The sequence below is a fragment of the Astatotilapia calliptera genome, chromosome 1 (genome assembly GCF_964374335.1).
Source record: "Astatotilapia calliptera chromosome 1, fAstCal68.1, whole genome shotgun sequence".
NCBI classification, from domain to species: Eukaryota; Metazoa; Chordata; class Actinopteri; order Cichliformes; family Cichlidae; genus Astatotilapia; species Astatotilapia calliptera.
The window spans coordinates 31,776,158-31,795,025 of record NC_137422.1 but is presented as its reverse complement, the minus strand read 5'-3'; the positions used below and the strand labels follow the sequence as shown (position 1 = coordinate 31,795,025).

The following is an 18,868-nucleotide window of genomic DNA, read 5'->3' as shown; positions in this document are numbered from 1 at the left end:
CATTCACTCTTGCATTCACACACTGGTGGAGGCAGCTACGGTTGTAGCCACAGCTGCACTGGGGCAGACTGACAGAAGCGAGGCTGCCATATCGTGCCATCGGCCCCTCTGGCCAACACCAGTAGGGTAAAGTGTCTTGCCCAAGGACACAACGACCAGGACAGAGAGCCCGGGGATCGAACCGGCGACCTTCCGTTTACAGAAGCGCTTCCCAACCCCATGAGCCACAGTCGCCACTGGAATTGTTGCCAACTGTTTTGTACATATTCCCAATATTCCCAAAATAATACCAATTTTTAATCACTGAGACCATCATTCCAATCAGGGGCAGAGACTAATGCAGTGATATAGACATTATCAAGCGCCACCTTCCAACCCGCAAAACCTTCATGAACAGCAACAGCATCACTGCCAGCAACTGACCATGTCTCTCTGTTATCAACTTTTTGTCCACATTTGTTCTTGCACAAATGACCAGCTTCCCATTATATTCTGATAAAATGAAACCCAGTCTAAAGAAATAAAGATTATTAAATGCATGAACTATCAATATAGGTTACCGAATACCAAAGGAATAATTCTAAAATGACCTAAAATATTTAAATCGCTTCACAGGATACAGACAGCTTACATGCACTACCAGTAAAATATGATGTAAACTAGTATCTTTAGAGACATCAAAAATAGAAAGGATCAAAGGATCAACAAGATGTGTGTGCAGGTGAAAGAGAATGAAAAGCTGAGATGGGCAGAGCTTGAGAAATTGGAGATTCCAACTCACTCTCGCCCATTTTCACCTCCCATTATCTGATTAGCCTCCCATTTCTTCCCCATCAGTGCAGTGACCTGGATTTCAGTAGGATAGTGATGGTCAGCCAGGGCGGGGTCTGGTGAGAGGGGGCAAACCATTTGGGGGTGGTGGAACCATAAATCAGCACCAGCGGGAGAGAAGAGTGAGGGGGATTTATATAGATGTTGTGCTTGGCCAGCCCACTTGTGGACACCGTGATGAATTCACAAGCACATTGCCAAGGCAAACTACTTCATTATACTATGGCCCAGTGGTCATTAATCTCCCTAGGAGGCCAGCATCCTGGGGGATCGCCAGACCAGAGAATTTATTCAGGCCTGGAGGTACCCATTTCATTAGCCATTCAATCTGTTCAACCACCAACCCCTCCCCTTCATTCCCGTATCTGTCTCTACTTTCCATCACTGTAGTTAATAATATTTAAGTGGTTGTTCTTACAGAGTGTTATCTTTATTATTATGAAAAATGCTCATTTTCCCAATATTTACCAAAATTCTCATTGTATTTGCAGCTTTCAATTGTCTGGAGGGGGTTGGGCGGGTCAATAAGCATTGGCATCGGTTAATTGTATGGCATGTTTATCACTGTACAAAACTGTGTTTCTTCCATTTGTTCTGCGATTACTGCAGCGAGCAAAGAAAAAAAGGAAAAAGTTGCATTTCTGTTGCTGCTGTTACACCAGTGCTGCAAATAGAGGTGTAAACCCTCCAGTAAATGTCACGATTAGGTACGGCAGGATGGAAACAGAGAATAGATTCCCAGAGGTAAACTCTCAACTGCTTACTTCAGTCCTGTAACCTAATGGTGTCATTACTGGAGGGCAAGTGCTACTGGCCCAACATGCATGGAGGGCCACCATGCAATGATTACTTATTTATGTTGGGAATCCTTATTCCACAAATACATAGCGAAAACAAATATGATGTCCCCTCTGTCAATTACAGTGATCAAGCATATGTGCCTGGATGAAGACACACAGCACACATGCTTAAAGATCAATCGGAGCGCACTGTGACAGCAAATATTGGAAGATACTGATATTTATCTTTGGAAGAGACTTTTCTAAAGAATGAAAATCAGTTGTAAAGCCTAAATGTGTAACTGCCAACTGGTTACAGTCTATCAAATTATTATTATTGTTGTTGTTATTATTTATGTTTGATAGACATATACAGTCTCAGGAAACCTACACTGTTCATAGATCACAGGGAATTCCTCCCATGTTGTGAGTTCTGTAATATCACCATGTCAGCCCTGAACACTCCTATGATCTGACCTTGCGTCTGAAATGGAGGGAAGTCTTCATTTTCCATCTCCCGATGTTTCTATGTTTCTCTCTCCCTGAAGGGTTTAACCATATATACGTGGAATAATTTCATCAACCATGCTACGTCCCGACGGACCCTTTCCACTTTAAACACTTAACGGGCTAAATAAATAATGATGGCTTACACACTGTGTGTGTGTGTGTGTTAACGTTAACGGCACCAGCCACTAGCCCCGGGTCCCACAGCAGCAGGAGTCCTTAAAGCGAATAATTTGCTTCCGTTCAGGCCGCCACACTGTAGCCATTCGCCAAGCAGATTATGGGCCTTTAAGTAGCAGCCAGGCCTGAAATGTGACTCTAGGGCCCACAAGCTGTCAGAGAGGAGGCAAGACTCCTTGGAGAGAAACTGTAGGATAGGGACAGAGAGCGATGGAGACTGACAGTTAGGGAAAAAGATAAATCTATAAATATGAATGCAAGAGAAAGACTGAAGGGGAGTTGATGTGGTGTGAAATAAAACAAAAGAGCAATCTCATTATCTAGTGTGTTTGATGAAGCAGGCAACTGTTCAAAATAATAAAAGGCTGAATCTGCTGATAATGAAGAAAAAACAGCCTCAATGTCACTTGCGAAGTGACGGTGATTGTTTCAAACACATGTTTTATGTCATACTTTTTTTGGCAACTCTGATCAGAATCTGCTGTGGAGGAATGACAGAGAATGAGGTTTTGATAACCAAGATTAAAAGTTAAGAGTTTTTGAATTTGACCAAACTACAGTCAGCATCTGTTTCCAGCACAATGGTCCATGGGATCTCCTTCGTCATTCCATTCGTTATGCGGCAATGATAACATACAGACTGTTACGAACTTAAAGTTTAGACAATGTATCTCTATACACACACTTGAGACAAAGTGTGTACTGATTACCACTGAATATTTGTGACAATAAATTTTAAGTATGTCACTGGAAAAATTTGGTATGCATACGTAGTATCAATAAGAAATGGGTGCCTAAAAGTCCAAATTAAGAATTGCCCATCACCTGACATCAAAAATGTCACGCATTCTCCAAACATCTCCATAATTTCAAAGTATTTTTAAAGAAACACTATAGAAAGAAAACATAATTTCGCAGAACCAGTCAATTGAGACAGCAGTTTCTATCCTGCTAAGGCGAGGGGCTTACAGTTACAATAACCCAATTAAGATATCAGATTTTAATTCAAACCGTTCAAAAAATCAATTGAATCTTTCCGTAAACCCTTTCCTCTGGTTTTCTTTGTAATCTCAGCACGTTTTGATTTAACTGCACATTTCACTCCAAACCCCGAGCTCCAGTAAAACCCTGGAGAAAGCTAGACACCATCAGTTGATCTATCGTGCCATCTCCACGCTGAGGAGAGGACTAAAACATCAAATCCACCACCCTCGAAATGACATCTGAACATCAATACATGGTCCCCGCCCCTCCGATGTGACAGTAAAAGCCGTATTGATTTCCGCCCGGATTAAGGATTCTGCTGGGAGCAATTTAAACATACAAGCTGAAGTCTCCGGGCCAGTGGTGAGTGATGTCTTTCACCATGTATAATCAAATTGAAGGCCTGCATTTTGGAGGAGTGGTTGTCCAGATCAGTAAAATTTAAAGAGATGGAATAAGATACCTAAACCAAAAAGAGAACCGATAAGAGTGGATAAATAGATTACGAAGACTAAAAACAAACAAAGCAAACTCCAGTGGCTCCCTTTTTCTCCCTGTTCAGTATCTACAGTCTGCTGAGGTCTACCTAATGCTAAAGCTAGCAAGCTTGGTTCAAACACCTGGCACTGTAGCCAGCAATTAGCTGAGTTTTATTGGTGAGGCACCATTGTAAATAGCTCCATTAATAGCAGTGGATGTAAATTTTAAAACAGGGGGATGTTTTATGACGAATAAATTTGCGACCTACTGTTGCTGTCACCGCCACTTTTCACTCCTCCCACGCAAATGGCAAATGTCGCACATGCACTGAAGTGTTACCTCAACAGGAACCTTTGACTGCAGGGCCTAAACTCAATGGAAGAAAGCATTAGTCCTCGGCGTAATTTTTCCCATAATTTCAGTAACAACAACAACATAAACAACAAAAGATAGAAAAACTCAGGTTGCATAATTGCCCAATTGGTGAATAACTATAGTGAATAAAGTTCAGCATTTTTATGGTATGCTAGGATTACCTATCATTTTCATGGTGGTTTCTCAACAAATGATAAGCTGAAGCTGAATTTCTGCTGTAAAATAGCAAACAAACATTTGGTTTTAGTCCTGCAGGCATTTACAAATGAAGGGATTTCACTGGGAAACTTGTAATATTTCAAGATATGTGTTTTTATATTCATATCCATATGTCTTTTATGTTTTAAGAAGATTTGAAGCAATTCCAAAAGGTTATAAATCACATAGTGGCAGCTCATATCAGTGAAAAGTTTTTTTTTGCATACTCATACATTATACTCCAATCAGCATGTTTCTTTCTGCCTTTGAGGTTATTACAAGCAACTTTACCATCATTCATGACCCTGTTATTTACACAAGCAAGACAGATGCACAGAGGCACCTACAGATGTGAAGCAAATACTTGCGCACGTACACATCCATTCACTTCATCCAGATTTTCCTTCCCCCAGCTGCGCAGCAGTGCTGAGGCCATGTATCCTGATGGCACTGATGGTGCTTCATGCTGCCCTCAGGTCTCTGAAGGTTAACTCCCTGACCTCTGCGGTCTCCTGGTTGAGGGTTGCTGTGATAGATAGGCCTGCTCAGAGATAGAAATAATGTCCTATGTAGCGCAACAACAAAAAACTATATTTTAACCAGTGTTTTATAGCTAGTAATAGATAGAAGTCAGTATATTTTAACAAAGCAGTTTAAGGCATCATCCTGCGAGGGGTGTTTTGAATGCTTGGCCTCCAGTGAACTCTATTTAATTCTTTACGGCCTGTATTGTCATACCTTGTGCCTTCTAGACAATTTTAAACAATACACCACCAGGTGAAACTACCTGGTTGGGGAGAAGAAAAGCCAAGCAAACTGTTGTTTTCCTCTGCAGTAAGAGTCACAAAGCAAAGAAAGGGGAAACATAGAATTTAAAAAAGGAGAAAAAAACAGGTGAAACAGTGCAAGGAAGTCAATGAATAACAATGTTTTGGGGCCAAAAATAAATTACATGACGCTCAGTGTTGCAGAACAATCAAAGCTTAGGCGAGTTCTGAACATGCATGCACTTGAACTTGGCTAAATGTTGCTCTTGAACTACTGATAGGCACTGGGAAAAACAAGCCATTAAAGCCAGTTCAGGTAAACAAAATAGGACTCCAGCGGGAACAAGCAACATTGAAAGAGCTGGGGGGTGGGGGAGAGTCTTTGAAGTGGCTCAGAGTATTCCCCTGACACTTCTGAGATATTTATTTGAATAATGTGCAGATTCACACCCGAATGAGCAGAGATCTGTACAGTGGGTGGGAAGATGACAAGGTTTAATTTTCAACTCTACTGAGGAGTAGTGAGAGGGAAGTAGGAAGAGAGAGGAAAGAGCAGCAGGGGAATTAAAAAGAGAGACGGAGGGGGAGCAAAATACAGAGCTAGATATGAGATGAGGAAGGTTGATGGAGGTATATCAGATTCCCTAAAAACATTTTGACATTTTAAACCTAAGGCAGTTTGCAGGCAGTAAATAAAGGGAAGGGAATCAATAGCAGTCAGTGATAAGGGGATAAAGCAGCTAAATATGAAATACTGCCTAACAAAATGGTATGGATTTCCAATGGGGCCATGTGACACAAGCTGCTTTGAAATGCAAATAGTAACTTATGCACATTGTCCTTCTCAGGCCTTGCAACCTATTGATCGGCTAAAACAAATTCTATTGATCATTGAATATTTAATGGCGATAATTAAATCTCTCATGGAGGTACTTACACCCCATTTCCAGTTTTTTATCTTCTTACTCAGGAGACCTGCCTTTGACTCACTAACGCTCTCAGGCTCTGTAAAGAACCACATGCAGCTAATTGCAATAAAACTGGGTATTGAGTTCATGTTGAGAATATTGTGTAGGTTGTTTCCTGTCAATCTGCATGTCCCAACAGGAGGAGAGCATTTCTCCTAAAAGTTTAAGGTGAAAATCACCTTGTAAAATTCTAAAGGATCTGGATAAGCAAATGTAGAACAATGTTCTTCTTGGTTGCAACATTTCAGTCAGTTAATGTACTAAGAATTATACACAATCTGTAGTAAATTTAGACAACAAAAGATAGAAAAACATATGCCTCCACAAAGATACAGAATAAAGGGTTTAGAAGGTGTTTGCAGAATGGAGTGCTTCTTCTTTTTGGGGCAGGTGAAGTAGATTTGGTGTAGATGTCATTCTAGTTTCACTGTGAGTTTGATACACTGTGGTGTCCTTCGCTGCCTTTATGAATCTTCTTATATAGAGATTTTTTTTTCATGCCACTATGATGTGAATAACTAGAGTTTATACCGTAGTTAGACAAATGTGTGTCTGTTCTGAATTAGAATTTTGATGTATATTGTTATGATGTGGTGTTTCTTTCTTTTCAATTACTTGAGTCAGCATTTGTTTAGTAGATAAAAATGCCATCTGAATGCTGCTTCAGAGTATTTAACTACTCTTTTGGAGAAAAAAGTTTACATAATGTCACAGCTTTTTTTAATTTGCCTGCATGGCTATGAAGTATCATCCGAAATTTATCAGAAATATTTCTTCTTAATCTTGCGTGTTGTAAGTTTTATTGATCTTTGTCCAAATATTTCCAAAAATAGGACAGATTTTAAGTGTGGCCTCAAACTTTAGACAACTCTGCATTTTTGTATGTTACTATTTCTTACAGTTCTGTTTTATCTTGTTTATTTAACTCCTTCAGTAAATACTAATTCTACTGTATAAAAAGAGCTAATTTGTAATTTGGCCAAAGTCCTGCTCGGATTTTCTTGCGGTATACCTAACTTCCCCCATTTATTCAGTGCAAGTATGCCTTCTGTACAAAAATGTACTGCGCATAGAAAACAGACGTTCTTCTGGTATGCATTGTGTTTTTCCAATAATAACAGGAAATGATACAAAACTATCTCTAAAACCACAATACATCATTTTGTTTTAATGTCTCTCGGCTGTTGAATAAACAAAGTGCAATGTAAAAAAATCCTGCTTTATAAAAATTCACTCTATTATGTACTTGTTATACAAGAATGAAATTCAGGTATCAGCGGTATAGGAGTATGTTAACCATCTGTGGCTTTTATATTACAAAGGACAAAGTTTAATACCCATGATGGCAAGTTGTTGCTCAAGCTCTCAGGCGCGTTGTCTCTTTGCTTTTCAGGAGCCACAAACTGTCCTCATACTGTTAGGGCACAAAAAAAATGCGAGAGAAAAAAAGTCTCCTTAATTGAGTGACATAATTTATTACATTAAAAGACTGGCAAACAGGAAAAGGTTGCTGTCAGGATAACATTAGAGGGCAGCTCTCATTGCATGGGCCAGTGTTAAACAAAGTGCCAATCAATAGCCCTTTTATTAGTGACCACAATCAATGTACCACTGACTCAGTGAGCCAATTAACGTTATCGATCACAGACGAAAGAGAAGAAGTGAAGGGGACGAGGGCAAAGTATTGAGATAGCAAAGAAAATACAGGGGACGATAGGAGAGGACGAGCTGCAGTGCTTTCCTCAGGTCTTGTTTTCCTTCTCATCTGTAGGGAGGAGGAGGGGGAGGTTGGCTGTGGAGTGAGAAGACCAGATTCCCACCAAGTGAGAGGCCCCAGGGATCTGCAGCTGAAGACACCCTGACAGAAAGCAGAGGCCCACATATCTCCCAGGAGGAAGTGAGTATGTGTGTGTGTCTGTGTAGTAGTGGCAAGGAGTGGAGTTCAGGGGAAGCTGCTGCCCACCCTATACACCCACACTCTCGTGCACATCATTTACTAGCACGGGGGGTGAGCTGTACTGGGAAAGCAGCACTACTTGTCTTCTCACCGTTGGTTCTGAATAGTAATGAGGTCACAGCACTCTAAGGTCTCTGTGCATGCTCAGCTCCAACTTCCACTCCAAGTGGGTGACCAGTGTGCATGTGTGGGCCTGTATGTGTGTGACCGGCTTGGGGATGTACATTACATAATTTCCTAAGGTCTCTGTATGACACAAAAACTGCATGCGACATTAACAGTCAGGGATGCTGAATTTGTCTAAACTTCCCACTCATTACGAGGAACACTTTGGAACACGTTTACTCATGCAACAATATTTTTTTGTTTTTCTGATTACTTATGGATTCAGTCATCTTTACTCTATGTTATTCTCATAATTTGTGCAACAATAAGTTCACACCCTCACAATAGCGCTGCTGATATTCAAGTACCCCTTGTATTTTCATTTGGTGTCCTGTTCCCAAAGAGAAAGGGGTCAGGAGGACATCTGCTTCATGTCAGCTGGCAGTATAGTACTTGTCTCAGGGGTTATCGGGCTCCCTCTATCAGGCTGTGGTTGGAACATGGACCTCTCCTTCCTGAAGGAAACCCTCCGAACCAGCGTGTCGACAGCTTGAGAAGGTGCGACGGAGAAAGAAAAGAGGAAAGTTTGGATGGGGCTGGAAGGAAGATGACAGAGGCAAGGATGAGTAGGAGAGAAATACAGCAAATTACTGTGGTTTTTTTTTAGATACGGTAGGACCAACACCCTGTATTGTATTGTAGTTTACCCTACTAAATTTTTCCATGTTACTTTGCTGATATTAATAAAAGGAAAGCCCAACAGAATATTTAAAATTATATTTTAGATGCTGAAGAAAACTCTCCATTTTAATTGTTGGTTTCAATGTATAAATAGAAAATGTGCACAATTAGTGATATTATTTATCACCATATCTATTTATTTTTATATAATTATCTGATGAGCATTTTTGGAAGTCCCTCCATAATGATAAAAGTTCCACATGTTGTCTATTTATCTGTAAGTCTGATCTTGTCAACTCACAGGACAAAATCCACGAAAGTTTAATATCAAGCTTCCAACAATACTGGAAAATAATAAGGGAAAAATACACATAATCTCATATATCTTACAACAGAAGTAGACATTACTCTTGCATTCACAAATGGTGAGTTAAGGAGCTGTTAATAATTAAATGGCATATTATTTATTGTCCTTGCCATTATGCTTTAAAGACCCATTAAACTTCAAAACTACTTCAGAATGAACATAACAAACTCAATATTGTTCTCACTGATGCTGTTCTGTCTTCTTTGTATTACTCTTTGTATTCATCTAGTGATGAGTACAATAACTGAAAGGCAGTACTTTAGCCTTTTGAGGATTCATTGATAGTCTATATGTCTACCATCAACTGGATTACATTAGTGCTGACAAAGATGGGGATAAAGGTAAGCAGAGAGAGAGACCAAGTATACTGTACTCCGTATATCCCCTCTTTGTGATTCAAGGTTTGCACTTCATCTGGACTGCTGTAGTGCCTCTGTGTGTATGCTACTTTTAAACTAAGTACAGAGACACGATAGTGGAAGAGAGAATGAGAATGTCATATACAGTATAACAGTGGTTGCCACACCACCTACCAAGATTGCACTTAGACAAGATAGTTGAAGTAAAGTCAAGGACTTAAAGGTCCGATAAGAAAAAAGAAGACAAAAGTAAGAGTGATTGAGAGAAAGAAGGAGAATGAAAAAAAGGCAATGCAGACAAGCTGCAGTATGTGAAAATACCGTTAGTGATGTGAAAGCTTCAGATGAAGTGGAGCGAAGTGAGCCCCAAAGCCAGGGCTAAGTGAGCAGATTAGAGAGACCGCACAGTGGTATCACTCTTCCACTGCATTTTCTGTCCCACTGGCAAAGGTCAAGCACGTACTACAGCCACACAGTGTACATACTGCAGGTATGTACACACAGTCATACAGACAAAAAAAAGTGTTAATGAAAATAACATCACCAATTTGAGCCAATAAAAAGGCTCATGCTTGACACACAAATGGCAATGTGGCATATTGTAAAGTGGGTAGTTTCAATGACCCCTTTAACATTCTCAGCTCACATGGCTGCTTCTGCAAAACCAGGTATAAAATCTGTGCTGTTATCAGCCCCAGTGCGTTTGCATTTTACAAACCAGAGTAAAGGTATAGTTGTAATGCCATTCTTATTATCTCATTATGAGGAAACAGATTATTATGAGAAACCAATTACAATAGCATAAGAATTTAAAGGTTTCAATGCAAAATGTGTGTTGGCCGGCTTCTGACAAAATACTTGTAAGTTAAGCCCTGATGATAGACATTGCCCTGTGTTTCAACCAAAGGATTTAATCATTTCTTTAAAATGTGTATAATACTGTGTAGTTGAAAATGATTTTTGATACATAAGACAATGTTAGATATTATTTTCTTCATTCAGTACATCCACAGTGTTAACAGAACAATTTTTGTTTCACCACCACATGATCGAAAAGTGCTAAAGAACCCAGCTGACCCCCAGCTTGACAACCCTGGCTCAAGTTCCTTTTTCTTCAGTTTTATAGCTTCTATGCCTTGTTCTGGTGACAGTATGATCAAGTGCAAGAGGTTTCGTTACTTTTGTAATGTGTGAACTTTATATTAAAAATAATAATGACAAAATAATAGTGCAAATTATTTATTCTCACTTTTGCTGCTGCTAGGTAAAGCTGTTGCTCTAGTTTGTCACTGATGTACACTTCAATCTCTCTGTGTTCTTTCCCCTATTTAGCCTAGAGGTAGCACTGTATATTTACTCTCAACACCTTGGGGTGACATTACTGTGCTTGCTGCTGCTGCTGCTTGGAATTTAAGCTGCGCTCCTTACCAAAGAGCTGTGTTACAGCCCCCTTAGACACAGCCGGAGCCGATTTGTTTTCCCACAAGCAATGTAAACACAACACTTGTTGAAGGACCCTCATTCACCATATATTTAAAAGGAATACCTTGTCGCCCCACCTTTGCCTCCTGCACCACTTTCTTTTCCATATTTTACTCCTTATCGTCCTCAGAATAAATAGCCTTGAAATAAGTAGAAGGCATGTCTACAATGTGGACATCCCAACTTCAAAATGTAAAACATCTTGAACTGAGCAGGGTAAGAGGATATAAAAAGGAGTATAAAAAGGAGCCAAGTTATATTTCAAGGATACTGGCTCCTGCTAAGACATGTTCAAGTTCATCCAGGAAATGGGGGTCTGTGGAGATCAGATCCAATCTTCTTGCTTTCTCCAAAGTAAGCTTGACAATCAGCAAATCAGAAATTAGCCTCAACATCTTAAAATAGAAACATGAGTAGCTGTTTTTCCCCCTTGTTTGCTGTAATCTGATGACGCATTCGCAATGAGGCCAAGGTCAGGGTGGATTCAGCAACCATGTACAAACTATTTTACTTGACCAAGCAAAAAGGCTAATCAAAGGTATATGATTTCATCTTCTCCACAGTTAAAAGACTCGTTTCATGTTGGCAAGCATGTAACATCTGCTTTAAGTTGAATAGAGTCAGGCTGGGGGTGCCCCATTCTTTTTCCTTTCTTCTGCTCACAGAGCTTAAATTGGGACAGAAAACAAATCGGAATAACCACATGAGAATGCAAATCCAACTGATGAGGCTGAAACTGTAGGAAGCAAAAAGCGTAACATCATACTGGAAGATACTGGATTTTGGTTGTGTGAACTTGTGTTTTCCACTAAATATAAACAGGATTTGATTTTCTCTGCTTTCTTATAACCTTAAGATTGAAACATGGAATATTTTGTGTAACTTTCAGATGCAATAAATTCACCAAGGAAAAAAAAACATCCTCAGTTATGGGTAGAACTTCTTATATTGTTCTTGTAGAAGTTTTTGTATTTATACTGCATCACACTGGGAGTTTCTGAAACACTGTTTGTCAAGACCACATTCAAAAGATTTCAGATTTCTGTCCACAAATGCAATAATACACATCATTAGCTCTGCGGCCTGACACACTGTGGCTGAAGACAAAGACAAATGCTACAGGAAAAAAAATTTTTTAAGCTGCATCTGGATTTAGTTGGGAGTCAACCACTGACTAAGCAGCGATTTAAGAAGAGAGGGCTCAAACAACTGAACTTTCATTGGTAAAACTGTGATTTCCACCTTAGCTCTTGTTGTGACTTGGGCATCCATGCAACCCACACAAAAATCAATCTGGTACCAGTTAGTGCTGACTTGAAACACTTACCTGGGCATGAAATCAATCAGGCAGATTTTCATATACCTCTAGCAAAAGCAAAGGCTACTTGATTATGGTAACCAGCTGATTACTATGTGTCTTTGGCAAGCGGGGCAATCAAAACACACACACGCGCGCACACACACGCGCACACACGCGCGCGCACACACATATATCAATCAGTGTTTATCTGTACACTGTAATACAAGACTAATTCACCTCACTACACAGCTTTGCTCTTTGGCTTTAACCCTTCTATTGGTGTTTCATTGACCTATGGGAGTAAAATCAAAGAGGAGGCTTATAGGAAGAGAGACATTTCCCTGCATTCCACTGGGCTTCTGAACTTCCAGCTGAACTACGAGCATGTGTTAAATGCAACACTGATGTTATCAAAATTGACACTGCTATGTTACGAGAGAAAAGAGAGCAGCTCAGCATTCTCCATCACCATACACCCACGTTTTATGCACGCACAGCCACTGAAAAGTTCACAGCCCTAACTCGCTGCCAGGAACAGAAAAGAAAAATCCAAAACAATCTTTATTTATTTTTTTTATTCTTAAAGAAGAGCAAATCTAACTGTCAGCTCAGTGAGGATTATTTCACCATGGCTGGCTCCCCAACTTCCCCTCCCGTAATCCACCCAAAAAACTCTTGGTGAAGCCTTTCAAAACAATTTATGCAAACAAACATCAAGCTCAGCTATTTGTATTGGCACCATTTTGCAGTAAACCAGACTGAACCAGGACCAGATGGGGCTGGGCCTTTTTAGTCTCCATGTGGTGCAACACTAGCTCAGCAGACACACTCAACGAAGAGCTCTGTCTTTGTACTGAGGAGTGTTTCAATATTTATACCACGTTTCATCACTTCCCCCACTTCTAGGTCTGTATATGTATATATGTGATGGATTACAGCACGGACAGATAAAACCATAATAAATATATTGCAGCCATTTTGCTATTGTATCGTAATATTTTTTTCACAAATTTTAATTGTTTACATTGAATGCATCCTAACCCAGACCATGATTTATATGTGTTTGGCTACTTCAACAACAAGATAATACAATAATGTTGAAATCAATTTGGACAAGATTCCCTGCTGAGGATGTATGGCCATACATGAGAGAAAAGATGCCAACACATAGCATGACTGGTCCAGCGCTGACAGCAGTGGCTGTACTGCGGCCGGTAATTGGACTGACAGTAATAGGAACTGTCTTTCAGTCTCCGTGGGCCCTAGCAATAGGCCACAATGCTGCTGTGGATTTAGCAGCTGCAGTCAGATGGAAACCATGTAACAGCAGTTTACCCTGTCTTCCCTTTTCTTCCTACATTTGAACGCTGACATGATCATTTATGAGTTGAGTGAATTTCATGGCCCTTGGGCCCTTGATTCCTGGTCACACTCCAACATGCGATTTTAGAATACACGATTGTCAATGAGAAAATGAGCCCTCCATTCATCATTCCTGAAGAGTTTCTTTTTCTTTCCTTTTCTTCTTTTTTTGAAGATACATGTATTTACCCGGCAGCAGCACTTTGCTGCTGCTGGCCCTCTGCCTTGAGGGAAGGTTCGGTTAGAAGTCAGCACCCATCTCAATGAAGACCACACATACACGCACATGGGCATGATAGCAAGGTGTTAGCATAGAAATACTCCATATTATCAGTGGCTGAAGTGACATTTGTGATCATGACTATTTTCAAATTTCAAAGTTAATACACAAGAAAGCACAGATGTCGTATTGTTGCCATAGCATGCAGCAACATGGATACACAACACTTGCGAACAAGAGTTCACATGGACAAAAAGCCTAAGGCCTCCACATAAAAGCTGACACGAGGAAACATACACCATATGACTGACCTACAGCCTGCTTGTATACTCAAACATAGACCTCCTGATACCACGTGGAGAAAATAGATACTAATATTTCCCACTCTGTCCTTCTCTCTCCCTTGCTCTCTGCCTATCTCTCTCTCTCTCTTGCACACGTCTACACTCACACAAACTGTGTAACAAGGCTCTCTCTCCATAAGCAGTTATTTCCCAGAGTTACTGCCAGGACTCCCTCTCTCACTCAGTGACAAGCAACAAATCCCTGACACCACCACTGATGATAGCTTTACAGTAGAGCCTCAAGGGGACTCTGCCAGCCAGCACACACAAACAACACACATGCCTGCATATCCACACACTCCTTCTCTCTCACTCACTCACATATTGCATCCCGTGAGCCTCAGGGGCCTCTGAGACACAGGGCTCCCAACAAAAAAATTCAGAGGTTTTGTTTGACTTAAACATCTGAATACAAGCGATCAGCGTGGCAGTGGTACAAATGCAACACAAATTATGCTTGTCCATTCATGTACAGATTTAAATTCTTAAAAAACAAACAAACGACTATATGTGTAATTATAATCTTTCAAAATATATTTTGTTTTTAAACCCAAGGTACCAATCAAACTGTACCATACCACAGTGAGTGGCACTACTTATACAGTAATCAACGTTGTACTGTCATCACATGCAATTATCCTTTTCTTCTCTAGACCAGATTGATTTATTGAGACAATTGTCATGATGTTACACTCACCCTATGCCGTTCTTTCTCTGTTTGATGAAGCTTTAATGACTCCCTGTGCACACTGTAATTACTCGTCAACCCTGGAGATGTTTGTTTTAGTGTTAACCGACCACTGCTGTGACCATATCCTCCATGGGTCTATTATTTCTCATTACAATATTTATTACTTTTCCATCCATTTGGGTAATTTAACAATATTAATAATGGTTTTCATGGGGTACATTTGTGTGTATGCACTATATGTGTGTGTATGCAATAATTCCAGATCACAAGTGCCTTGGATTTATTGGCATATACCAATTTGGCTTTAATGAGATCACACACCTCCAGGTAGGTGCTGCTTCATCCTCTGCTTAACTCAGGGTTCTTCCTCCATCTCTCTGTCTGTCTGCCCTTATTACCATTTCATACACCCCTCTACCTCCACCACTACAGCCCCCAACCCCTCCTCCATCCTTCTCCTCCTCATCTGATGAAAAACCAGAAAGGCTTTGTGTGGTTCATTAAGTCAGCATAGGAAATGTATTAAGTAGGAGAAGAGGGCTGGGAGCTATTGAGTGTTGACTTAACCTTTAGAGTTTTTTTTTTTCCCAGTCGGTGATGCTTCTAATGGAGAATGCGTGTATTACTCAGTCTCATTAGTAACCACTTGGATCTGTCAGAACAAGATATAATGGAGCTTTGGGCTTGCTTATTGTTAAATAACGTGAGTGAATGAGCGTGAATGCCTTTGTCTGCTAGTAGTTAAATGTCCTGTTATATGACCAGTCAGGTCAAATGGTATGTCTACAAATTGCAACTGCCAGACTGTTTCAAGAAGTGACTTTGTTTTCCGTTGTTGTTGTTGTTTTGTTTTGTTGACAAAAACATCTATACCTGCATGATGCATAAACCCGGTAAGCATTTTATTTGTTCTGTACTATATTGGGAGTATTGGTTCTGTTGTTTCTTGACCCTCACGACTGTACTCCAGAATAGATTATGTTAATTTTAACACCATCATTCTGGGTCTGAATTAAACCCAGTGCTTGTGGACAAGGACAGGGGACTGAACATATAGACAGCTTACAAAGAAGCCGAAGAAAAACGGGTTTTTGATGTAAGAAGTTGCTTTTGTATCCCTACTATAGGTTTAACACTTCACCTTAAAATATATTTATGGAAAAAAGAATGAAATCTAAGAAATGACAGATGATAAAGGATAGAAACACTGTTACTATAACAGCATTTTAACTGCTAAAAAACTCTTGTTACCATGCGATTGCTAGGTAATCCAGACAGAAGAGTATAAAGAAATGGCCCAACATTTGGTTGTCACACAATTTAGAAGGTAGGGCACTGTGGCCAGTCTGCCATTGCAATTAGCATTCATTTCGGCTTTATTCAATGAGATCTACACTGACTACTAGGCATGCATTATGCATGAGACTGTCCATATGCACTAAGGCCATCATGCATGCCCTTGTAGAAACGCAATGACCACTGGCATGCAATTACATTTAACTTGTGCACGTTCTCTTATGTGCTCATTCTTCTCATTCTGGTTGTACAGGCTAAAATTGTGCATTCTCCTTATATACATTGTGATATTCGTCAGTAGTGAGGTAAAAATTATACATTTTACAAATTGATAACATCTGTTAGTCAAATCCTTATAAGTGTCCAGTTAAAACTATCTACAAATAAAACCTGGTATTCAGGAGGGGTTTTTTTTCCAGACAAACATAAGGCTTAAGTATTCTTTTAGATCTGTAGTTTTCTGATCATGATAAAAGTATATATATAAATATGGTTAGAGTAAGGAATATAAACAAGAATCTGCAAGTACGATTGCACTGACTTGTGCTCTACTACAGAGTAACTTGTATCCTTTATTAATTGCTTCCTCTATCCCTGATGATGACTGATTAAAAATAAATACATAAAAATGATGGCGGTGGAGTAGCAACAACTTTTTGGCTGCCTGTAGAAGTTGGGAAAACCTAACCTAATCTAACCTTCTAACATTTAATAAAACATTTCAAAACATCTAAAAATTGTACTGCCAAAAAGCTGAAAATATGGCTGTTTTACATATCTCTGTAAAAGCAGGCTGTCTGGATCTATAAGCATTGCTCACTCATCTGATTCATACCTCACTGTTTCATCAAAAATAATAAAACACTGTCATAATGGCCATTTCCTTTTTCTTCTTCCTCTGCAGTTTATCTTCTTTGTGTTTATGTCAAGAACGTAATGGAAATGGTGTTATGATATTGTGAAGTTCGTATATGTATTTGTTTTTTTAAATTGCTCGTTCAGTTCCCTTTTCTGTGAATTTTGACTCAAGAGAAAGAAATGAACACAAGTGACCCTGTGAGATGATGCTGAATTTGATGTAAATAATGATAAAATAAAATTTTGCAAAATATGATTTTAACAGGGGAAATAATAGCGGACTATGGTTTGTTATCCAATAAGTTTTTGCTGTAGCTTAGTGGCCTTTCAGAAGAAACGGGCACTTGTGTGGACAAAAGGCATCGTTTCTAAGACTTACTGTTGCCCGTGGGTGTTTAAAACGGCATTTCTCAAAGCCTGGACCGTGACAACTCCGACCATTTTATCTCTATGAAGAATCTCTAACAGGAGATCTTAATTTCCAGCACGTGGCTCTTTAGCGCCCCTTGGAGAGAAAGCCCGTAATCGCAGATGCGTCTCCTGGGGAGTCAAAGCCATTCATCAGCCAGGGAAATTAAAGGCACTGGAAAATTTGGCTCAAGGTATCAGTCGTGACAGCGGGAAACTTACACTTCTCTAGACAAGCAGAAATGGGCAGATCATATGACTCAGTTAGACCGATCACCTCTGTCACTGCCAACGCAAAAGTGGCGAGTGTAGAAGAGAAATAAACAGATCTCTTACCTACCGGTAACATCTCAACACACGAAAAGAGGGTAAAGCTTGTTTATGTTTATGGGAGAGAGTGAGACAACTGGTAATGGCTGAGCTCCTAATCTAATAAGGCTTAAAATTATTTCTAGTTTCATTCACTGTGAGGCAGCATCATTCCTTACCCATCTTTCAAGTGAGCATCATTCAATTAAAATGCAATTCTCGTCGCCCCATGCACGGATATTTAATTAGACTGGGGAGCACGGCTTCCAATGTCTTTTTTTCTAGCATAGCTCTTCGGATTTCACCTCTAAGGCATATTTTCACTCTGTTACTCGTTGGTTAAACAAGGGCATGTATCCATTTGTTAATTGATACAATTACGCATTACGCGTAATGGTCACGTAGGTCTCCAGGCGCGCATCAATCACTGGTCTATTGACCTGCCAAAAACCCCTCTAACCGTTCCTACTGGGACTGCCCCTCTCTCTAATAGAGAAAGATAGAAACATCATCGTCATTAACTCTGGGATGGACCTCTGGCCAAAGAGCCAGAAGCGAACAAAGGTCGAGATTTAAAAAAAAAAAAGTATTAGAGGTCCAGCCATCTATAGCTGTGATACACTGTAAATAATACAAAGCGTTTTAGGTATCAGTTTTATCTAAGCAGACAATAGTGCAGACTTTTCTAGTTTAGGCAACATGTGTTATTTCTATTTGTCTAGATAAAGTAAAAAAGTAATGAAATATCTCACAAGACACCCTAAACATCCCCGGTGTTTCTCTCTCTCTCTTTTCTAGTTTATTTAACTTCACAAAGGGTTTCCATATTGCATTGTTACAATTCAATAATAATGAACAGTGGTGCAATTTTCCGAGACTTTACCTCAGAAAATCGGTAAAGAATTCTATTACAAAAGCGAAACAAGGCTGTGTACAGTGCACCTTAAGAAAACCCTGTGTTGGACGTGATTGGCAAAGACATTATTCTATCCTTGGTACCCTGCCGTTCCGGGATTACAGTGACGTCACGCTGATACCCTTGCATGGATGAATGCTAAAG

General features: G+C 39.8%; 1 long non-coding RNA gene across 1 annotated transcript; it reads left to right on the top strand.

Moving 5' to 3' along the window:
* The first annotated feature begins 3,483 nt into the window (after positions 1-3,483).
* LOC145429805 (uncharacterized) lies at positions 3,484-9,025 on the top strand. Its single transcript, XR_013910140.1, has 3 exons — positions 3,484-3,644; positions 7,841-7,966; positions 8,535-9,025. It is a non-coding gene; the product is annotated as an uncharacterized LOC145429805 (long non-coding RNA).
* Positions 9,026-18,868: the final 9,843 nt, after the last annotated feature.